Source organism: Chelonoidis abingdonii, chromosome 2 (genome assembly GCF_003597395.2).
Source record: "Chelonoidis abingdonii isolate Lonesome George chromosome 2, CheloAbing_2.0, whole genome shotgun sequence".
Lineage (NCBI taxonomy): Eukaryota > Metazoa > Chordata > Testudines > Testudinidae > Chelonoidis > Chelonoidis abingdonii.
Genome location: NC_133770.1, coordinates 281,815,048 through 281,839,985, shown reverse-complemented (window position 1 = coordinate 281,839,985; position 24,938 = coordinate 281,815,048). Strand labels below are relative to the sequence as shown.

General features: G+C 41.8%; 1 long non-coding RNA gene across 1 annotated transcript in view; it reads left to right on the top strand.

The window, feature by feature from the left end:
- The first annotated feature begins 618 nt into the window (after positions 1-618).
- LOC116826541 (uncharacterized) overlaps positions 619-24,938 on the top strand; it is a 44,256-nt gene continuing 19,936 nt past the window's right edge. The window contains exon 1 of the long non-coding RNA XR_004374094.1: positions 619-712. This is a non-coding gene — a long non-coding RNA (uncharacterized LOC116826541). The remainder of the gene's footprint in view (positions 713-24,938) is intronic.

Sequence of the window (24,938 nt, the reverse complement as noted above, 5' to 3'; positions counted from 1 at the left end):
TTCCTGTCCTTTCAAACTTGATCTCATTTGCTATCCCAAACCCTACATAAAGATGATTTCCAAGCTGTGTAGACATTTTTATAGCAAGGCATAATACTGAAGGCAGTGAGAGCTAGTGTATCTAATTCTGTATTAAATTAGGTTGCCCATTATTTCCCTTCATGTGCCTGAGGCTCAGTAGTGTATATCTACCTACAACTGGGGCAATCCAAGAGAGTTCTGTTTCTGCATTGTCTGCAGCTCAAGTACAATGCATTCGTTCTGCGCTGGGTAATATGCACTACCTAACCAGTCTCAGGCTTCTTTAGGTCTATATACCGCAGCACAGCCATAAAAAAGCACAGCATTAAATGTGCAGGCCTGTCAGCTGGGTGGGAATTTGGCAATTAATTTTCATGTCACTAAATGAGGTCTATTGTAAATAATAAAAGTTGCTGGCCAACAGTGTTCTCTGAAAGAATGAAATAGCGAAATGGATATAATTCCACAAAACCTGAGAAAGGCCCCAAATTTGACATATTTTTCTGATATCACTTTGGGAAATCAATAACGGCTGGGTTGCTTTAGTCTCAAAATAAAAATCCCACATCTGTTTTTTCTTTCCAATGCCAGCTGTCCAGTACCGTGAGCCATTGTACAATAATGAGCTGCCAGGCCACTGCAGTGCAGAATGTAGGAATCAAAAGCGTCAGCAAATTGCAAAGAAGCAACTGTAAATAATGCCTTTGCATTTAGCAACAAAGTATAATGGGGAAATACCTATGCCAGGGTACCTGTTTTTTACAATAGAGGCAGTGTGCGTAGGGCACTGGACTGGAACTCAGAAGACCTGGATTCTTCCTGGCACAGTTACTGACCTTCTGTGTGACTTCGGGTAAGTCGATCTCAGGGCCATCTTTCCCCTCCCATCTTTTGTCTATGGAGACTGCAAACCCCTTACAGTAGGGACTGTCTCTTACTGTGTGTGTACAGTGTCTAGTGGCACAATGGAGCCCTGGTCTCATTCGGAGCCTCTGGGTGTTACTGTAATACAAATAAATAATAAGAATAAATGGGGCAGTGGAGATGTCTGCGAAAGGTGATGGGCCTGCACAATAAATAACATTATAACAAACCATCAGGGCCAGACTGTATAGCAACAAAGTTATTTATCATTAAGAAGTTTCACACTTTAATACAAATCTAAATTAAAAATAAAATCAAGTCCCCAAGTCAAATTTTGCTCTCAGTGACAGTAGTTTCAATGTAGAGTAACTCCAGTGAAGTCAACAGAGCTACTCTGGATTGAATAAAAAGCAGAATTTGCCCCATATCTAGCAAATAATTTTATTTACTTTCTAAGTCCAGGTAATAGAGGTATGGAATGGCTTCCGTATGAGGAGAGATTAATAAGACTGAGACTTTTCAGCTTGGAAAACAGACAGCCAATGGGAGACATGATTGAGGTCTATAAAATCATGACTGGTGTAGAGAAAGTAGATAAATAAGTGTTGTTTACTACTTCTCATAAAAAAAGAACCAGGGGTCACCAAATGAAATTAATAGGCAGCAGGTTTAAAACTAATAAAAGGAAGTATTTCTTCACACAATGCAGTCAGCCTGTGGAACTCCTTGCTAGAGGATGCTGTGAAGGCCAAGACCATAACAGGCTTCAAAAAAGAACTAGATAAACTCATGGATGATAGGTCCATCAATGGCTATTAGCCAGAATGGGCAGGAATGGTGTCCCTAGCCTCTGTTTGCCAGAAGATGGGAATGACCAACAGGGGATGGATCACTTGATGATTACCTGTTCTACTCATTCCCTCTGGGGCACCTGGCACTGGTCACTGTCAGAAGACAGGACATTGGGCTAAATGGACCCTTGGTCTGACCCAGTAGGGCCATTCCTATGTTCTTATGTAACACATATTTTTTTTATATATGAAATATGTTTATTTTCCATGTCCCATCATTCATCTGGTTGGTTTTTTTCTTCCAGTGTATTTGTATATTTGAAATAAATCCTTCATTAAAAGGACCAGAACCTCAGCTGGCATAATGCAGTTATGCCAGTTTACACCAACTGAGGATCAAGCCCATGGGGACAAATCCTGAGGTTCTAACTCCCGTTGACTGTAGTACTGTCAGTGAAAGGAAAGACTGAATAAACAAGAAGTAAACTCTGAACATGAATCTGTGGATTTGGCCCATTAGTTCTTGCTTGACAGTAATTTTATTGCTTTATTAATCTGATCCCCAAACTTCCATTTATGGCAGGTTGCTGGAATATGCATGAAGAGATTCAAGAGGCTTCTTAATTGCTATAATTCCTCCCCCTCTCCAAAAAAACAAAAACAGAAAAACATTTTTCTATTATCCAGGGCCAGTGATCAGTTTCATTTCAACATTATGTATATGTCACATAGTGATTCAGGGCCTGGCCTTGCATCTGAAATGCAAGTGTAGACGCCTTCACTCAACACTGACTTCAGTGGAAGTCTGTATAAGCGCAAAGGTTTATGCTAGCAAATCGCAAAATAGGCCTAGGTCTTTTTGGAATTGGAAAGGCACTATTAGATCTAGTCTTCCACTGCCAATACAGGAATGCTCCCTACAGTATGTTCTCCAGCTTTTTATTTTGCCTAGTTTTAAAGGACTCAAATTATGGAGCTTCCACCTCTTCCTTACAGACACAGTTTCACAGCCTATGTTATGAACATACAGTTTAGGGTAGCATAAAATCCCTCCTGATAAGCTGTACTGAATTGCCTTACCTGTAAGGGGTTAATCAGTTCAATTAACCTAGATGGCACCTGAGAAGAAGGACCGATAGAGAAGGAAGATACTTTCAAATGTGGCGGGGCGGGGGGGTGTTGTTTGTGCTCTCTGTGTTTCTTCTCTCTCTGGATGGAGAGAGAGACCAAACAAGAAAAACATCTCCTGAAAACATTCCTGAAATGAGCATATAAGATTACAAAAATTGTAAGTAAGGGAAAGGAAATGCATTAGATTATCTTTTGTTTTGGTTTGTGAATTTTCCCTATGCTAAGAGTGAATGTTATTCCTGTTTTTGTAACTTTGAAGCTGAACCTAGAGGGGAATCCTCTGTGTTTTAAATCTTTTTATTACCCTATAAAGTTACCTTCCATCCTGATTTTGCAGAGGTGATTCTTTTGCTTTTTTCTTTATAATAAAGTTCTTCTTTTAAGAACCAGATTTATTTTCAGTGTCCTAAAAACCAAGGGGTTTATTCTGTGCTCACATTGTAACCAGTTGGTTGGTAATTATTTTCAAGCCTCCCCAGGAAAACGAGTGAAGAGGCTTGGGGGGATATTTTGGGGGAATAGGGCTCCAAGTGGCCCCTCCCTAAACTTTTGTTTAAATCACTTTGGTGGTGGCAGCAACACCGTCCAAGAACAAGGAAAGAAATTTGTGCCTTGGAAAAGTTTTTAACCTAAGATGGTGGATTATAAGCTTAGAGGGTCTTTCATGTGGGCCTCCACAACTGTACCCTAGAGTTCAGAGTGGGGAGGGAATCCTAACAGCCTGCTACTGTAGATCTCAACAACAGGAAGTATTTTCTGACATCCAGACAGCCCAGATTTTCCTATAGCTTTGGGTGAGATTGAATTTTGCATGGTGGTCTTCATAGCCCATTTTTTCCTGTAGATTTTCAGAATTTTAATCACAGCTTTTAATTATACCAAATTAATGATTTTTCCATAGATAATTGGAATATGAATTGATAGCATTTAACCATCATCTCTCCCCCATCCCCACAAAAAATGTTTTGAGTTGTCAAACAGTGATTTTTGCAGCACTAACTCATTGCAGAGGCTTTAGATTGCTGATTCTATTTTGTCTTTGATTATGCCAGTCAAACCACTATTCAGTTTGATCTGTATATAAATTGTGTTTTTCTGGCTCTAATTCCAAGAGGCTAATAAAATTTTGGGCAGCATTTTGACAAGGGAAGTATATCTGATTTGTCCAACATATTTTATAACCTGATGCTTTTCCAGATTTTGATATTATGCTGAGTGATTTTGGTGGTTTGTACATTAGATTTTTAACTGTAAGCAGAATCACCTGCATACATTAATAATATATGGGCATTTGTCTTGTCCTTTTTGTATGCTTTTTTGGTTCCAGTAGTGTGTGTTCACGTTTCAAGTTCTAAGATGAATAATTGTGTTTTTCTGTGTATTGTTAGTGGCAGACATTTTGCTATCATGGTTCATGACAGATGGGCATGTGTATGGTGCTTTGATTAACTTTCCAGATTTATATTAAAAGCTGCATTTATTGAGCTTGTAGTATAGATAGACTAGAGTGAGACTATCAAAAGATTTTTCAGTGTTTGGTGATTTTGTTGCTCTTGATGTTTCTCTCTTTCCTCCTAATATTGTATCATTAATGAGAATCACTAGATGTAGCTATTACAGATGTTCTTGTTAGGTATGTTTGACGTGAGTGACCTGAGAGCACAACTCTCATTGACTATGTCTACACTGCTGCTGACAGGTGTGATTCCTGGGGCGGGGACAGACAAACTCCCACCAGCTCAACCAAAGCTAGCATGCAAAAAATAGCGTGGATACTACAATACTGTCAGTGGCTTGGGTAGCTGCCTGAGTCCAAGCCCACCCAATCCTCTGGATCTGAGCTCAGGCAGCTAGCCCGAGCCATCACCAGTGCCACAATGTCTATATTGCTATTTTTAGCTGAGCTACTGTGTAGACATATCCATTGACTTTTAATATAATTTATGCTCAGCATCTAAAAAGAACTGCATCACAGCTGTGAATAAGCATTTCATCCAAGAACTAAATGTTTATACATTCAGGGCAGGATTTTCAAGAACATCCAAAAGACAGAGATGCACAAGTTCTACTGACAGTCAGTCAAGTTAAACAGGTAGCCCTTGAAAGAAATGCTTATTGTCAGCTGTGAATTTTATTTTTTTCAGTTAAGCATACCACCAAATAAAACCTCTCCCCTGTGCCTGAATTTCACCTAAAACTCATTCTTAGGTGTAGTTGTTGCCTACTGGTTTATATCCATGCTATCAAAACAAAACAGTACATCCTGTTGAGACATTACAAATACATGCTTGTTTGCATACATTTTGTTTGGTGTTGATTTATTAAAGGGAGTTTTAATTAAACCCAAGTAAAGACTGCAGGATTTTTCCCTATTTTGTTTAGTCAAGCCTGTATTCCTCAAAAGATGGTTGTTGGGGAATTTGGGTTAGTTATCATTAGGGTGACCAGATAGCAAGAGTGAAAAATTGGGACACTTTTTTTGAGAGGGGGTGTAATGGTTGTGTATTTAAGACAAAGCCCCTAATATCAGCAGTTCCGATAATATCAGGATGTCTGGTCACTCTAGATATTATCATCAGACTGCTCCAAATCATTTAGCTTTTTGCTCCATGAAGGGCTGCCATAACAATAGGGCTCAGTAGATTTTGCTTTTTCCAATATTGTTGCAACATTTCATTACATTCAGTGCCATGGGTTGCATCTTTAAATCAATCTTCGCTGCACTCAGAACTCTTCAGAACCAGAGCTTCCCACACACTGTCAGGGCTCTAATGTACTCTTAAAGCAAGAGAACAGATGAAGCACTGCACTCAATAGCAGTGTGTCACGCAAAAGCATTCTGTATGATCACTTCATTCTGTAGTCCGCGTTCCTAAGATTACTCCTCCTAGCACATATGAACAAAATACACCCTGTAGTTTGTCTGGGATTTCCAACACTTTCAGTCATATTTGTCGGAGCCCTGCAAACAATCTCACCCTCTCACTCTTCCTTTATAGACAGAAACAGATATATAGAAGCATCAAGTGTACTAGGCAAGATGTTATACTTTATGGCACCCTTGCAAAATTTTCATTCAGAAGTACCAGTCCAGGCACAATATCTACTCATCCACCTTTACCTTAGTGATGATATTTTACGCACCTGAGGTTAGCGAGAGAGTCAAATTTTGCAAGGCTGCTGGATTGTATGGATACATTCTGTCTTTACACAAGCAGAGCAATCTATGCCAATAGGCCAATTGCCACTGCAGGAAAATTTGAAATATTGATGAACATACCTCAGGGGCCCAGAATCTCATATTCATCTTCCTCTTTTTCCTCCATTGAATCAACTGAAGTGAGCAAAAACTGCTTTAGGGCTAACAGTACATAAAGTGCTTAAAGCAGATGCTACCATCTGTATCTAATTTAAAAATACCAGCAAAGAAGAAGAATATAAAAATAAACCCTGGGAGTAATTCAGAGTAAGGGTGAGGTAGGAGCTTATTGGTTCAGCTTGTTATAGAAGAATGATTAGAATTAGTGACAGTGGTCCTTCTCCCATTGTGGGAATATCTGTGAGTGATTTATCTCCAAGTGTTGATGGATGGATGGTTATAGCTAACAAGAACCATCCTAAATATCTGTTTGCCACTGCTGACTGAACATGTCACATGCCAGTCTTGAGTCAGGATACTTGAAAGACAGCTGAGTATGGCAGAAGAGGGTGGTGGTTGAAAGAATGAGTATCCGTTCCTCAGCAAATTGGAGAAGAAATTATTTTCCCCTCTCACTACTTTTCTCTTACCCTTTATGGTCAAATCCTGCTCTCACTTGGAATTACTAGTGTAAATAGAACCAACAAAAAGGGGCACTAGTCCTCTACTGAGGGTTATAATTAATTCGCAATGAGAGTTACTTATAGTGGGGAGATGGATAGCTCAATGGTCTGAGAATTAGCTTGCTAAACCCAGGGTTGTGAATTCAAGCCTTGAGGGGGGTTGCTTAGGGATCTGGGACAAAAATCAGTACTTGGTCCTGCTAGTGAAGGCAGGGGGTTGGACTTGATGACCTTTCAAGGTCCCTTCCAGTTCCAGGAGATTGGTATATCTTCAATAATAAAACCTCATAGCCTTCAGCATGAGAATCACATCTCATTGTTGTCTCTTCTGTACTATTTGGCCCCATCTAATATTTTGTTCTCTTGAGCAGGTATAACCTGTTGGCAGCAGTTACATCTAAAAATAATCTAGTCAGAAGGAGATATTCAGGCAGAACAGACTTTGCTGGAGATATGCTCAGTTGTCAAAAAGCGTTTTCCCCAAGATTTAACTTCAGCATAACCCACTTTGTTCGTTTGAATGTACTATCGGTAATAGCACCACCTGGTGACTTCCAGTAATGTTACATCTGCTTCTTTAAGATCGGAGAGGTGTTAGTAGTCCCAAAACACTTTCTAAAATAACTCCCTAAGAGTATCACACACACAAATTCCAAAATAAAACATTTTGGATACATTTTTCTCTCTGAGTTTAAAAGGTAGTACAGATGATATTTTGAAAAAGACAGGTCTCTTCCATGATGAAAATTGCCTTCTTGATAGCTGATTTTTTTTCTCGCATTTTGATGTTGCTATTTTTTTTTATCCCTGTGATTTTTAGGCCTCTGTTCCATGATATAACCATGGAACATTTTGACCCAGATTCTGACAAGTTACTCTGGATGAATCGGACTTAGGGCTATATGCACAAAAGCGCTTAGGTACATAACTGCCACTTTAGGTGGCTAATCCCAACATTTAGGTGCCACGGAGGTCCTCAAAACCCCTGCTGAGTCGTCACCTAACTTTGTAGGTGTCTAAAATCTCTAGGCACCTAAATGTCCACTGGTGAAGTCTCCTAGGTGTCTAAAAATCTGAGCATCCACACAGCCATCTCAGTCTAGATGCCCAAGTGCCAATCACCTAAACCCAATGTCATCCTCAAACTAAGCATTTCCCCTACCTATCGATGCAGTAAGCTGCCTCAGAAGCTGCCTACCAGATTGTACTGCTCACAAAATGCCAGAGGAGGTGGTATCCCTTTACAATGTTCAGGGCAGTCATTAGAGCTCTCACCCCCGATGGGAGAGACTCTGGTTCAATTCCCTTCTCTGCCTAATGTGGCAAAAGAATATGAACTGGAGTCTTCCTATTCCCAGGAGAGTACCATGACCACTGGGTTGTGCAAATTTGCTTAGTCTCTTCTCTTGAAGCTGTTCCAATGTATATAAACCTGGGGAAAGCAACCTTTGGCACATGGCCCATCAGGGTAATCTGCTGGTGGGTCATGAGATGTTTTGTTTACGTTGACCATCCACAGGCACAGCCCACTGCAGCTCCCAGTGGCCGTGGTTTGCCGTTCCTGGCCAATGGGAGCTGTAGGAAGTGACGCAGACTGCAGGGATGTGCTGGCCACCAGTTCCTGCAGCTTCCATTGGCCAGGAACAGCAAACTGTGGCCACTGGGAGCTGCGGGAGGATGTGCCTGCTGACGGTCAATGTAAACAAAATGTCTTGGAGCTCGTCAGTGAATTACCCCGATAGGCCACGTGCCGAAGGTTGCCAACCCCTGGTATAAATACTTAAATGGGCACTGGGACAGAGAGAGTCAGAATGACTCTACAGCCCCTTGGTTAGTGCACTTACCTGGGATGTAGGAGACACATGCCTCCCACTTCAAGGCTTATTTAGTTATTTATGCACAGTGGAACAGCTTTAACAGGAGAGAATGAGAGCAACCTGAATAGCCCATCGGGTATTCTCCTGGAAGTGGAGAGACCCAAGTTCAAGTCCGATGAAGTGGACTGTAGCCCACGAAAGCTTATGCTCAAATAAATTTGTTAATCTCTAAGGTGCCACAAGTACTCCTGTTCTTTTTGCAGATACAGACTAACATGGCTGCTACTCTGAAACCTGTCTTTGTGCTACTTGTAAACTAATGCGTCCATCAGGGAAAACCAGATTTTTCACTGCAAAAAGGATCTTTCTCTCCATAATCCCTTGGTGCTCATCTTGTGCATGTGGCACCATTTGATTTTGTGATGTAAGCGAAGGCAGGATTAGGCTCTGACTGTTCCACTGTAGCTGACAGCTCTGTAGCTTTCCACTACGTTGTAGAGTTAAGCTGTTTTTTTCCTTTGTTTACACTGGCCAAGGTTTTCAAAAGTGATTCATGATTTTGGGTGCCTTGATTTTGAGGTGTCCATGTTGAGACATCTCACAGGGGGCTGATTTTTCAAAAGATGGGTGCTCAGCACTTTCTCGGGATTCAGTTGGGTGCCTAAGAACTGAGGCACCAGAATCACTAGATACTTTTCAAAATCTTGGCCCTTGCTCCTTTTTGTGCTCTTCTGTTGTTTTTCCTCTTATTTTGTTCACCCAAGCAGCTATTGCACAGACATGGATGCTGCTGCAGCTACTGTATCAACTGAGCTTTATTCTTCCACCTGTTAACTCTGACCCCCACTTGCTGTACCTGCCTCATACCTTCAAGGCATAAAGCTGACTTTCCTCAATTCTCATTTAAAAAATGAAACAAACAAAACTTTTTTCCCCCATGAAGAAAGGCGAAAACCAGGCATTTCTCACAATATATAGACATTAAGTTATATTCCCACAGATCTCTTGGCAAATGGCATGAAAGGACATGATGAAAAATTCAAGGAGTCTTTACTGAGTTTTTGTAACAATATTATATACTTTAAAGAGTTTGCCTGAGAGTAGAAGTGATTCTGTAAAGGAGCTTCTTGCCTTAGATGTGGAACAGCTTGACAGGGAGAAATGGTGCTTTGAAGAATACCGCTTCAGGACAAAATGCTATCATATGAGAGAGAGAAAGCTCATCAGATGGCTCTATTATGCCTCTTGCAAGGTTGAGGCATGCCGTGGAGGCACTTAAGCAGCAGTGTATTGTGGCATTATGTTTCCTGGGTATTGAGGGTAGAGCCCTGGAAAGACTGGATATTGAGGGTAGAGCCCTGGGAACACTGCTTGCTCCCCAGTCCAGCTCTAGTGGTGCATTGGGGGATTCTCCTCACCCCAGCAAGCTGTCCCCTCCCCTTCATGCTCTTCTGGCTATTTGTAGGTGGTGTACTGTACTTTCTGCACATCCCCCCTACTTGCAGGCAGGCAGGGGAGGTATAATTTAGCGCTATCTGTGGGGAGAAAATGGCCCTAGGAAGCCATTCTCAAGGAGCCTAGCAGTCCCCACTTGCAGCGGAAAGCACAGTGGTGACACTCAGTGCTCAGTACTGTGCACCAGAAGTCTGACAAGTTATACAAAATCACACACGCACATATATTTGTGAAGAATATTAACCATGCAGTCAGCATAGGCTAATACTTGGCATAGAAGGAGGGATAGCTCAGTGGTTTAAGCATTGGCCTGCTAAACCCAGGGTTATGAGTTCAATCCTTGAGGGGGCTACTGAGGGATCTGGGGCAAAATCAGTATTTGGTCCTGCTAGTGTTAGGTAGGGGGATAGATTCAATGTCCCTTCCAGCTCTGGGAGATAGGATATCACCATTATTAATTTTTTTATAGTCTACTCTGCTCCCTTAGGTCAGTCTAATCTGTTTAGCCATGGAAAATGGCACGATGACATGAATATATCATAGCGAACACCAGTCACAGGTTACAACCTTCAAGGCTGAGTGTAATAAGCCTGTAAACAGCCTGGAGCAGAATAAGCAGGACAGGGGGGATACCTAAAGATACTGGAACTCGAACCCAACCCAGTGTAAGATGGATGCTGGAAATAAATGGTCTGCTGGGAATGGGTATGAGCCCAAGCAGGAATTTCTCTGTATGAATGAGAACCATCCACGCTTATTCACAATCCACATAAAGTGGAGGAACATGGCAGTGTATGCCCGAGTGCATGTGCTGAATGAATACAAGCCTTGATCAAAATTCAAAAGGCACTGTAAAGATGTCAACACCAGCTAGATACAGAATGTCTCTTGATTTCCAAAGCAGTGGCCAAGTGGCCGAAATATACTAGTGCCTGGTATGATTTATCTCTTCAATAGGAGAGGGAAAGGAGGTACTTCCTCACTTTTAAATTTATAAAGCATTTTTGAAAGACTGCTTGTAGAGGAAAGATGCTATATAGCATGATTTAGTATCACACAGAATGAAGAGCTTGCCACAGCAGATCTGAACATCAGTTCACCTAGTTCAACATAAGCAGTAACCTTAGCCCCATTGTCCTGCCCTTCTGGCAGACCACTGCAGCACTCATTTGACAGGACTCCTTTGCAAGGAAGTCTTTGCCATGTTCATTTGGTGTCTGAAACTGTGATGCTCATGGTGAACTGCATCTTTAAATAGCTAGCTCTTTCCTACTGTGTGCTATGTGCTTAGACTAACCCAGACGGGTCAGAGAAGACACACACCACGAGTTTTCTCAAGGCAAAGTTACTTTTGTTATTCTATTAATCTAAAAATATGTTATTCAGACCAAAAGGATCTGTTCATTTTTTGCGCATGGTAAAACAACATGTTCTATATCTATCAACTAGTAAAAGGAATCTGCTTTAGTACTTCAGATGTTTCTTAAAGATTGCCAATGTTCCTTTAACAGCACTGCAACTTTAATTCACCACTGATCTTCAAGCATCTATAAGAACATGCCAATAAAGCTGGATTTAGCTTGCCCCTAAGCAAAGTATAACTTTTATCCCAATACATTATCAGCAATGCGTACACATCAGGAGCTTGCAATGTATTTTTTGAAATCCAGTAACTCACTAGAGCTGCTACATAGATTATTTAGCAAAAGGAATCAAAAGAGATTGAATTTGTCAAATGATTTGTTGTCTACACAGAATCTGACATGTCAGGATCCTGTTGTTTTGCTGCCAAGTCATGTTTTTACAATATGTTTATCCTGAATATATAATTAAAATATAATTAGCCCTACTTTTGCTTCTCCAGTATCTTTATTCAGATGCTACAAAAATACGTGGCAGATTTTTTTTTCACCTCCAGGCCACCCATTTTCTTACCAAATCACAATAGAAGTCATTGCATGAAAACTCTTGTGCTGGGTGTTAATCAAATGAAATCAACAGTGTTTCAGATGGTATAAAATTTGACACAGTAATATACAGAAATGAACCATATTCCTAAATGCAAACATGGGGAAAATGTCTGGATCCGGATGCTTCCAGATCTGAACCTTGTGGCAGCCTATATAATAGACTGAACAGAGACCCCTTAACTGAAAATCCTCAAACTTTGGGAACTTCCATATCCTACCCAAACTTCATGTCTCTCCCATCTCTAATAAAAATGCACAATAAGCTTCACTGTTAATTAGCTCAGTTTAACTAATCTTTAATGCCTTATCTGAATGACATTATGTTTGCATCCCAGACATACTAGCATTCCACTGAAGGTTGGTCTTTAGGATTTAAAATATTGAACATGACAGCACAGTACCATCGTCCCTGATTTGATTGCTATCTTTTTGTCTAGAGTGCTGCAGGCTCATTCATGCCTTTGATGCATTGTAATTAACAAAGTGTTTGTCTTGGTGAAAAAGATCATCACTGATCTATTTTTCTGTATCTTTTGAATGTTATTCTGCTCTATTTTTCCATAGACTTATTTTTTTTCTCTGACATAAAGAGAGAGAGAACCCCCCACCCCACCTCCAGCAAGGTAAACACAGTCACAAAATTTATCATAAAGAATTATTTCCTCCATTTTGCTTACCTGAAAACAATGAGCAAATGTGTTCAGTTACACCTGTGCAAAACCACTGCTATCAACTGGAGCACATGGATGAAATGTGACCCAGGGTCCCTGTTAAAAATCCAGTCTTCTCATTGCTGCGTTCACATAAGTTTAAAACAAATCCTGATCTTGGTTGAATTATTGTAATTTCAAAATGACACTATTGAAGTAAATGGAATCACTGAGTTCACACCAATTTGATGGACAGCAGACTGGACCATCAGTGCCCAATTTATCTCTCACTTACACCAGTATAAACTAGGATTAACTCCACAAACATCTATGATACTTCACTAATGTAAAAACCTGTCAATGTGAGTGGGGAAGAGGCAGACCCTTCAAATTTAAAATGTACTCTGGATCCCAGAAGAGGTGTATGTCTCTCTGCAAAGTGAATTCAAAACCACAACAGAATTAAACACCCCTATTTAAACAGAAAAAAACTCAAATTGAAGTTACGTCCACAAATTAAATAATACATAACTTAATGATTATTAATACATAGCATTATTATTAGTAGCACCTAGAGCAGAGGTGATGCACGAGGTGAGGGGACATGTCACATGGCCCCTCAGATTCTGCTTTCCTTTTCCCACTGCACCTAGAGACAGCAGGGGACTGGGTGGGCTTAGTTCTGCTTGTTTCTTAACAATTCAGCGCCTTCCACTCTCCACTGGGGCACAAAGCAACTGATTTAATGGAAGCACAGTCTGCACTGAGCTCCCCTCCTCTTCCCCTCGCTCCCTGGGTTGGGCTGTCTTCCACCACTGCTCCCAGGTTCACACTCTGCAGGCAAAACAGCTCCCGACCTGCAGCATTGCCTGCCTCCCCTCGCCAGCCCACTGGCCAGGCACCTCGCAGGACAGGGCTTCTCACCTGAACAGCTCTGCTCCAGCTGCCAGCAAAAGTCCAGCCAAAGTCACCAGGCTAGTTTCAACTTTCCCCATGTCTCTTCCCCTCCCAGAGGCAACACCAGCCTTTCAATTGTGTCCCTCCACCATCAAGAGTTACTCATCATCTGTGGCCTAGAGGTTCTAATCAGGGGTCAAGGTCCCCATTGTGCTAGCTATTGTACACTCTAGACAAGCATTATCCATACAGTCTTACCTTATGATCTGAGAACTGGTGGATACATCAAACAAATAGGGGAAAAGGTGGGAAAGGACAAAGTAAGAGAGAAGCAATCTTGGTAGGCAGCTTTCACAGCACATCAGCTACTTAGCTACTGCTGAGTGTTTTGTAGGCCTCATGGCAGGGGATGGTTTTAAAGGAGGATAATGTGATGCCTTTATGGATTTTTACAGGGAGTGCCTCCCATGTATGATGGACAGCTTGGGTGAAAGGTGAAGGCCTGGAGGGTAAGTTGGATTAATAGGCAGCGAAGTCTGGCATGTTTGGCTCAGCAGTGACAAGAGCTGATGGCTCAGTAACTAAAGAATTAAATCAAGTAAAGTTTATATTAAATAAGCCTTAAAGTGGCAGCGTAGGAGCTTGCTCATGCATAGCTGCCATCATGAGCTCATCCTCCAGTTCTTCTCCCCAGTAGTAACTGCTGTATGACACCTTATGGAATCACAACTTTAGAAAGCATTCCCTCCTGCTGTACTCACAGGGCATCCTGACTCTAGAAGGAGAGGCCCCCGGGTGTTGTCCTGACACCAAGGGGAGGAGAATGGATACTCCCTCCTGCCCTTTTCAAGGAGCTCCAGCCTAGCTCGAGCCCCACTAGCATGAGTCCATCTATCCACACTCCACACTCCAGGAAGAATTGACGCTGTTGTGTATTCGTATGAGGTTATGCACTAAGAACAAAATTCACTCATATTAAGAGGGGCCGAGAAAGCTCACAGTGCAGAGCAAGGATCCCAATTCTGCTGTGCAGTGCATGGGTGGCTGCAGTGAGGGTATGCAGCAAGTCTTTGCACACCCCCATTTGCTTGCTGCACAGCTGAACTCAGAGGGGGTAGTTCAGGGCAGGCCAGAGAAGGTCGTGTTCATGTCACACAGAGCTAATAGCCATAGCCCTCAAATTATTTCAGCCCAGGGGCTGGAGTGGTCGCTATGGAGCGTCTGCCCCACAATCAATGGGAGTTGTAGGTGAATTCTGTACCCACAGCCCCAGCATAGACTTCTCCCACCCAAAAGCCATTTCTTCATGCTCTGTGTAGAGCCTGTATCTTGCAGGGGAGGAAGGAAATCTCACACTAAGATGCCAGTCAGTTTGAACGGGACACCACAAAACCAGTTGGCTGGGGTTTTCCCATTACCACAGTGTGTGTCCATTTCAAAAGGTTTTAAAGTGTTAATATTGCTCATGCTGAAATAAAAACATTTGCCATACTCTGTCTAATCAACCACAATGAAAGTGCCTTCAGCACCCTCCTCTTTTTCCAGCCACAATGAAATTGTCTAGAGACCTTATTTTCAAATGAATCCCCACCTATTTTTTTAATGACAATAGCACTCTTCAAGGGAAACCATGAAAGGCAGCCTGAACTAAATGCTTTCACACAAATAAATGCATTAACTAATTATTTTGAAATGTCAGGATGTAAAATAGTTTGGGATAAAACTTGATCCTCAGAGAGAACACAAAAAAGACCCTCCCTGCCTCTGGACCTTATCACATCTCTCAGTGGGGGTGCACACAGACTGAGCCATCTTAGCATTAGCTGGCATGGAGGGGACAGAATAGGGGAGAATCTACGGTTAACACTAGAGTTGGCTGAAATTTTTTTGAAGGAACAGTTTTCTGTCAGAAAATACAATTTTGTCAAAATCTAAATGTTTCGAGGGAATGCATCAATTCTGATGAAATTTTCAATGAAAAAATTTCAGAATGGTTCAAAATCAACCTGGATTATTTTATTTTGTCCTGACGTTAGCATTTAGTTGTGTTTCAACTCTTTCATTTTGTTCCAATTTTCTCATTTCATTCTAACTTTCTCGTTTCATTTTTGACTTTCTTTTTTCATTTCAACTTGAAGTGGAAAAATTTCCATTTCAGGGTGGTGATTCTTGTCACATGTTGCCCAGGGTGTTCTTTCATTGGATGAGGGAATGCTGTTTCAGGATGGCTCCATTTAGCCGCACAAAGTCACAGTGTGAGTGTCAGCTCTCTGTTCCTGGTCACGCTCCCTTGATTAGGGTTTGAAACTGAATTCCCAGCAACAGGTACTGCATCAGCTTCTCTTATCCCACAGCTGATGGCTACTGCTGTGAAGCAAGACATATTCATTGATCCCACCTCACATAGCCTGCCCCCCTGTTTTGAATGATGAAAAGAGGGAGCTGGAGGGAATTCAGGTCGGACTCACAAACAAATAAAAGGAATTTTCCTAATGCTACTCCCAATGCCAGCAGTGTTGCCCTTTCTCTCACGCTCCCCATCTGAGAGCTGTGTTAGAGGAACCCGCAGACCTCAGCATGAGGCTGCTTGGAAGCAGAATTCTTCTATGTTGCAACTTATGGTGGGGAAGAAGGTCAACTCTTGAATCTTGAGGTTGCTCAGTGGAGAAGTTGTTGTGGACGCTCTGCACCATGAACCCCAGGAAGCAAAGAGAGGGGAACGAGATTTCCTTGAGGACGGGGAGCCAGCAGAATCCACTTGGCCTGAGGCACACAGCTCGCACTCAGAGGAGTATTTCTCTCAGGCACCATCAATCACTCAGGTGCTGGAGGTGGTGATAGCAATGATAATGAGCAGGAGGAGGTTAGCTCAACTCCATTTAATCCACCACCACGTGAGGCTACTTCCCTTCTAGAGGCTGACCCCAGCAGGCTAATGTCCGGAGACCATCATCTTTCTCTAAAATTTTGCTCCACTAGTTTGGCTCTGGAGAGGATGCAGTTGTTAGACACAGCTCCTAGGTGAAGGGGAATATCACTGCCTTCACCTCCGCTGGACAAGGTTTGGGTGGGAAGACTTGGGAGGAAGCTCCCACTGTATACAGGGGAGCTCCTTTCAGAGTGGTGCCAGATGATCATATTTGGTTGTCAGATGTTGGATCACCACATGGAGTGACAGAGGGTCCCTCAGGCTCTTCCTCCCTACCCCTTATCTCCCATTATAGGAGCGGGAAGCATTTATTTATTTGTTGTTTATTTAATTTTATGTATGTCAATCAGTCCTACCTAACCAACCTGCCCCTTGCCCTTCCCCTGTCTAACCAACGCATTAGAAATTGAAGCAAAATGGCCACTATTTGGCTTCCTGTTCCAAGTCAAATATGGTAGAAACATTTAGTTTTGACATTACTGAAATGAAATAGTTTATTGTTTCCGAAGTGAATTATTTTGAGAAAAACTTTGAGCTTGAGGCTTTGTGTCCCAAAGGGAGACCAAACAATATTTTAAAATCTCAAAACTTCTTGCAAGGCAGAAATTCCATTTTCTGGCCAGTTCTATTTATCACAGACCCAGCAGTTTCAAACTCATGAAGGGGCAGCATCCATTATTGCAGCTCAACCCATGGACCCAAAGCCTGAGCATAGTAGGCAAATGAATTGTCCTCTTCCTCTACCACCCAACCACCATTTAGTTCCCCAGATGAAGCTGCTTGACAGATGGTTGTGCAGAGAATTTGGGGGTGCACTTAAAAAATCAGTTAAATCCATTTTGGATGGACAGCATTTGAAAATAATGTCCACTGCAGAATCTTTCCATCTCCTGCAAGAGTAGATGGACATACACATTTTTATAAACCATCCACCAAGTAGGTTCATGGCTTTGTGTCTTTGGTGGGGATAAAATACCCTGTTCCATCCCTATAGATGCTTCTCATGATTACCTATATTACAGTTGAACCTAAAAGCCCAATCAGGAATAGGTCCCCTTTGAATAGGTGCTGAACAAACAGGTGAGAAGACAAAATGCTTTATGTTTTATCATTTCTTAGTAATGACTTTGGGGCACAACTTCCAAAAACTTCTGGGTTCAAACCTTGAGGGGTAGAAAGATAAAAGCAGCTCATGTGTAAATCCCAACATGGGTTGCCTGACTGGGAATCTAAGGAAGAGCTGGAGACATTGTTATCAATTGTTGAGAGACTGTCCATCGTTGGGTCAGGGAGGATTGAGCTTCCAGATTGGCCTCTATCCTAAGAGGGGAGCTCAGACTTATTAGGATGTAGATGAGGAGTTGGCACAGAATTACAGCCTCCTGAAAGCAACTATCTTTGGATGGGATTTTAAGAGGATGAAACCACTCAGTTTGAGGAGAAGACAGCCGCACCTGCAAGGTACCCCACAATAACATGTTACAAGGCGGTAACGGGTGTTGTGAACTAATATTTTTTCCAGTGTTGTAATTACAAATAGATACCAATACCAGAGAATAAAAAGGATTTGTAGACTGGATGATGATATGACAAAGCAAGCGCGAGTAAAAAATTATTAATATTTTTTTCCTCTGCTCCCTGACAAACCAAGATTTAATACCTGGAGCTATTATTTTATTTCTGCTTTATAGGAAATCCTAGTTAGGAGTTCCTGATCAGACCTTACCTTCTGCAAACCACTGATCCTCTATACCAGTTCTGTGTGTGTGATGACATGTGGGACTAATGCGTGGGGCGAAGTCACATATGAGGTGAAGAGATCTATAGTGTCAGGGCCAACCTCTGAGATTAGGAATCTTTTTTTTTTCTTTCTCTCTTTTGTGTTCTCCAGCTGGAGCAGTTCAAAATAAAGATGCTCAGGAAAAAGGAATTTTCAGCTAAAGCAATCCCAGGATTTCTACTTCAGTAAGGCTTGTGGCTAAGCGATATAGTCAGAAGGACCATAAAACCCCATTAGTTAAACAAGGAAATGGGGGATATGATTAAGTGATTGGTGTGCTCCAACAATCCCAAAGAGCTGCACAGTAGCAGTTCATGTGGTAACGGTAGCAAGCCAGTTGATGGTCCAAGAATCACAGCAGCAATAACATGAACAACTCCAGAGACTAGCTACTGGGGCAGCTTTATGTGGGGCCCACGGGTGCAACTGCACCACAGAAATCAGGCTGGATCAGCTCAAACTTGAGTTGCACTGTTTCAGTGAAGACAATCTTCTAGAAACACATTCGACACAGCGGATCCCAGCACGGACTGCCTTATTTATGGCACTTCCTAATTGGTGGAGAAGAGGAGCTAAATACTACTGTGACACTCTGTGCCCCAGAGCAACACTCTGGCACTCGCATATTCAAATGTTTTGTACAAACTATGCTTCCTGAGGCATCATGCTAAAAGTCTTGATCTGTCGAACATTAATATCCTGTTGGATTATATGTGCTGTCATTGTATGTGAAGTTATAGAAGTTTGTGTGTTACTGAAATATGTTCTGAAGTTGGAAACACCCACAACTGGCCTTTCAGGTACAACAGTGAAGAAGTTCGGCTGTGCTAATGGCCCCATTAAAGGGAAGCCACATGCCCAATGACTATCACAGGGATTGTTTGCAATGTAGGCTTCCCAGAGAGAGGATGTAGGCAATGGAGGATGCTTGACCTAGGGTGTTGACCCCTATGTCATAAGCAAAGATCTTTCCAGCAAGCTGGAAGAAGCTATAAAAGAAGGGAAGTGACATCATCACTTGGCCTCACGCCCTTTACAGTTCAAGACCTGGAAACACCTTAGGAACAAAGACTGAACTGGGGAAAGAGGCACCAAGGGGGAAAGAAGGTGATCCTAACTGCGTATGGAAGATTGGAGGACTGTTTGTACTGTCAGAGTGAAACACTGCTTAATTCATATCCAGTCTAGTTTATAGAACTTAGATTGTGTTTTGTTTATTTCTTTGGTAATCTGCATTGATCTGTATGCTCACTATTTATAATCACTTAAAATCTGTCTTTCTGTAGTTAATAAATCTGTTTTATATTTTTCACCTAAAACAGTGAAGTGCATGGGAAATCTACTCAGGGAACAAAAACCGGTGCATGTCCTCTCCACATTGAGGAAAGGGCCAACTCGGTATTAATTTTACACTGGTCAGGCTTTTGATCAGGGCAGGATGGTACAGTCCAGGGATGAAAGGCTAGGGAGCTGTGGGGAACTGGCTGGAGTCTCTCTGTTGTTAGATTTCAGAGTGGTAGCCATGTTAGTCTGTATCAGCAAAAACAATGAGAAGTCTTTGCGGCATCTTAGAGACTAACAAATTTATTTGGGCATAAGCTTTCATGGGCTAGAACCCACTTCATCAGATGCATGGAGTGGAAAATACACGAGCAGGTATAAATACATGAAAAGATGTGAGTTGCCTTACCAAGTATGAGGTCAGTCTAATGAGAATTCAATTTACAGCACGATACCAAGGGAGGAAAAATAACGTTTGAAGTGGTAATGAGAGTGGCCCATTTCAGACCATCGACAAGAAAGTGAGAGTAACTTTAAGGGGAAATTAGTATTGGGGAAATTAAATTTAGGTTTTGTTAGTTCATGAATGGCTGAGGAGAAGCATTCATGTAACTGCAGCTGGGTGTGTCCCTGCCTGTGTAAATGTTTGTGTGAGTGCAGGACTGGGAGCAGTCTGCAGCTTGTCACAGCATTAGAGGGGGCCAAGATTGGTATACCAAAGGGCTTAGCAGCACCCCAGTTCCAGGTTGCACCCTGCTCACTGTGCTTGCTCCTGCCTTACCTGCTCTTGTGCCTGCTTCAACTCCTGCCCTTCTCCATCCTTGACTCCCCTGGTCTGCTTTCCAACCATGTCTCTGGCTCACTCATTGGCTTGGGCATTCGGCTTCTGATCCCTGGTTCTGATCCTTGGCTCTGCTCTCGACTATGCCCCTGGGTGTCCTGTGGTCCTGATCCTTGACTCAGCTCATTTGGCTTCAGCGGGTGACTCCTAGGCTCAAGCAGAAGAGCGAATTGTCCACATTTTAAGGAGCCAGGCAATCATATGGCATATTTCTAATGTTATAACTTCAAAGACAAATACAAAAAGAGGAAATTCAATAGCACTAGTCGTTTTCTATTGGAAAATACTGTTTCAAAATCTTAATGTTTTGTAGGAAGGTGGTGATTTTGATGACATTTGCAATGGAAACATTTTTGAAACCCTTTGAATTAAAATGGAGTATTTTGTTTTGCCTCTCTCACTTTGATTTAGCTTAATTTGTTTAACTTGTAATTAACTTTAGTATAGCTTTATTATATTATTTTTATGGCTTTATTTAATATTCAAATTTATTATAGTATAATGTTTAGACATTAAATGTTTCAGAAAGATTGTTTGAATGCTTCTGAAATGAAATATTTTGGAATTTCTGTTCCATGGTAAACGTCAACATTTTGGCCTGATCGGGTATGAAAGGAAATTTCAAAGTGTTGAAATTTTGTCCCGCAGAACTGAAATTCCATTTTCCCCCCATGTGGTGGTGCAACGACTCACCGGCATGGCGCCGCCTGCTGGCTGTCTAGGAAATTAGCTCTTTTCCAGCTCTGGAGTGTCTTCTGCCAGCTGATGTTTCACCTGCCTCTGGCTCCATGTCCTTCCCAGACCCCGGTGACCTTTTCCCAAGGGTTCTGCCCACTGCAGTACCCCCTCACTCTGGGTCTCCCCTCCCAAGGGAAACCCCACCCTCTATCCCCACCTCACCTCAGTGGCTACTTCCAGTCATCGTCTAGCCCAGCCCCCACTCCCTGAGGCAGACTGCTCTGTAAACCACTCATCATCAGCAAGCGGGGTTGGACCAGCTGCCTCTGCCTATTTCTGAGCTTGGTCTGCAGCTTTGCTAGGCTGGAGCTCCCCAGCACTGCTCCACCCTAGGTACCCTTCCCAGCTCCCAGGCAGCCAAGTCCTTCTTTCTCTGTAGCTAGAGAGAAAGTATCTGTCTTCAGCTTCTGGCCCCAGCCCTCTTATAAGGCCAGCTGGGCCCTGATTAAGCTGCCCACAGCTGTGGCTGCTTTCCCAATCAGCCCAGCTTTCAGGGCTGCAGCCCTCTCCAGGGCTGCTTTATCCCTTTCAGGCAGGAGCGGGGTAACCACTGCGCTACACCTCAGCTCTAAAACATAATGATTCAGAGGAAGAGGAGAATCTGGGCAACAAATCAGCCACCAGCACAGATAATAAATTCTTTTATTTTCTAGTGCAATGATTTGATCTTCTACACAGCTCCTGCCTACATGGTGATGCTCAGTCTTAATCCAGAGCTGCAGTCCCAATGCAAATGAGGAATCAAGTACTGAAGACAGTGAGATTGGCAGAAGCTGGGTGTCATAAGGGAAAATACGCTGCTCTGTAACCTATCACCTTGTTCTTGAAGCCAGTGCTGGTGTTACAAATTTACCTTTCACATTTCAGTACTTTGAGCATTTAATAACCCAAAAAGAAAAGTAGCATAAATAAAATAAAATAAAAAAATAAAATAAAATAAAATAAAATGGGAGGGGAGAAAGGAGACAAGATGTGCTCTGAGAAAAAGCCTAAAACTTTAAAAATGAAAAATGTCAAGCAGTACACTGAAAGTATTGAAATACATTGTGTGTATAATTGATACACCAAGACTCCACTTCAAGGGAAGAAAGTCTTGTGGAGCTTCTTCAAGTTCTCTGTGTCTGTTTTATCTGGGAGTTAAGTTATATAATTAGTGCCCACTTCAAAAACTAAACTTTCTGAATAATTTATATGACATGGCAACACGGGTCAAAGTTAGGGGAGCCTGCAGCTAATCTCTGCATATCAGAAAAAGACAGAGGAATCTATTAAATAAAAAGATGCAATTTTGGAAAAAAAAACTCCTGAAGGAGAATAAAATACAGAGCTGGAAAAGGATAAAACTACAAGCAACTGGCATCACTCACAAATTGCTATTCTCAAGGATATGACCTTACAGTCACTGGGAAAAAAACTAACAAGTACAATTATTTTCAACTGGTCGCACATAATTTTTAATTGGTTGATATGGCTAAATCCTTGACAGAATAATGAATTGAAGCCAAAGGCAATCTTTATCTGTCATTCTGATTGAACAGCCTTAACAGTGAAGTGAGCCTGTTGCCACGGTGTCGGCAATCCATAAAATCTTTGCTCCCAGACAAGCCCAAACTTTTTTCAATGTTAAAGCTTAACTGAATGTGAAGTGAATTCAGCTAGGCACATGTGGTGGCTGAGAAGCTACATTTTCGGATAGAGTAGCCTGAGCACAGGTCTGCAAGCCAGAAAATCATTTCTCTTCTCTGCTTCCACACTGACTCACTCTGGCCTTAAACAAATCATTCAGAACCTGATCTTCACTTCAGCTGAAACCAACTATTAACTTCAGTGGTGCAGAATCCAGCCCTTAACCACTCTACATTAATTGTCCTCATCCGCAAAATGGAGATAAAAATATGACCTTACAGGGCTGTTGAGAGGATTCACTAGTCAATGCTATGTTACGTATTACGAAGTGATGATACTGATGCCATTATTAGATGCTATCAGTCTTCTCTTTATCTTACTGTATCATTGTATTGTAAGAAAATTATTTTATCACAAAGTGGGGATGTAGTATAGTGTAGCAGAGGTAGCAAAATGGTGATAGAAAATCACTGAGTTTTGTCATTTCAACCATATGGCCTCGGTTCAGTGTCATGTGGTGTATTTTGCTGTGCATGTAACCCTATTACAACATAGACACACACTGCAGTCAGATAGCCTTAAAACAAAGGTGAACTGTTTTAGTTCTCTCAGAGGAATACAACTGGTCAGAAGAACGCAGTGCTTTCAGACCTGACCACAGTGATCCACACATATATGACATCCAGACATGGGTATGAAGCTCCTTAGATTTAGGAATGAAGTCACACACATACAGCTGCACTATGTTTTAACTGGTGCAAAACCAGAGCAGCACATCTGGTTAGCAATGCAGGTCACTGTGAGCAGAGCAACTTGGTACTCTGCCCTCTGTGCTGGCTTCCTATGAAATACACAGTCCAGTTTGAGGTCATTGTCTTGATATTCAAAGCCCTGCATTGCATTGGGCCTGAGAAATCACCTCTCCCTCTTCAAAATATGACTTCTCATGGCTGCTGTGTTCCAACAGAACCTTGAAATTGTTGACCAATAGCAGGAGACTTGTACGTGCTGGAGACAGAACTGGGCCTGGACGATGGAACCTTGCAAGACTTAAGTCTCACCACATGCAGAACTAAGTGAAAAACTAATTTCTTTGATTTGGCTTCCCCTCAATAATCTCTTCTAATAGACACACAACACACCCACTCACCCACTTTAAAAGAATAATCCTAATCAAGCTATATCTCCTACAGGCTAAGAAGGAAGAAAGAGTGAATAAGAGATTGCCATTGTTATTTCTACTTTTAAAGTCTTTCAAGACACTCAGATATTACATTGGTGGGCTATATAAGTACTTCTAGATTGACAGTTCTTCAAGAGACAGGCTGTTTTTTTCATTATTTGCCTGTACAGTGCCTAGTACAATGGGACTCTGATTGGAGTCGTTAGGAAGTTGTGTAATAGCTAATAATAATAGATTCAGATTTAAAGATCTTTCACTATGACATTTTAAAAAGGAAGAGAAAAGGAGATATTAGAGATAAGCCAGAGCCCCAGAATTTGGATTGGATTTTGAATGCCTAGTATTTCAGGGATGGTTCAGGTATCATAAAGATAAAAGTTAGCTGTGAGAAGCCAGCTCATGCAGATCTGGATTGAAATTAGAACCTTCTCCAGTAACATCTGGCCAGGTGGATTTCTTGGGGCTTTTTTTTCCAGGGCAAGGCAATTATTTTATCAGCTGAAGAGTGCTGGAAGAAAGTTGATGGCTGTCAGAACCTAGTCATTAGAAAGCCTATTACAGAGTTTATCGTTGATACTAATCCAAAATTACTTTCCTTCTCTACCATCAGAGAACAAGAGATTCATCTCATGACAGTTTGGGAGATGAAGAAAATGTGAACTATGTCAGGATTCCTAAGGCACTGACAGAACAACTTTGGTCAAGTTTTTAGTAAACATTCTGAAGTCTGAGTTGGTCATATACCAGTATAACAGCTGCATATTTAGAGGGGAAACCAAATAATAAGACACATTCTTTACCAAGACTTCTCTTTAGCTTCCTTTTCATGCTCTGTTGAAACAAGGACATGCAACCAACTGTATGCTGTCCTCATTTATTTTAATTATGTTTTAGCCATAGGAAACAGACAGCAATAGTGTGAGGAGTATGTACCACAGAAGTATATTTGATTGCTACTAAAGTTCAGATGTAGCAGAGTGACTGTTTCAATGTTAGGCCGAGGTGGTAGTCTGAGGTGCTAAAACTAAAATGTCCAAGGGAAAATAATATACCTGTCCTTTTAAGATTTTAGCTTGTCAATTCTGAGGGGGAAATCCAGGCTTCCCTCAGTTCTCTAAGCCAAGGCAGCAAGTCTTCTGCCA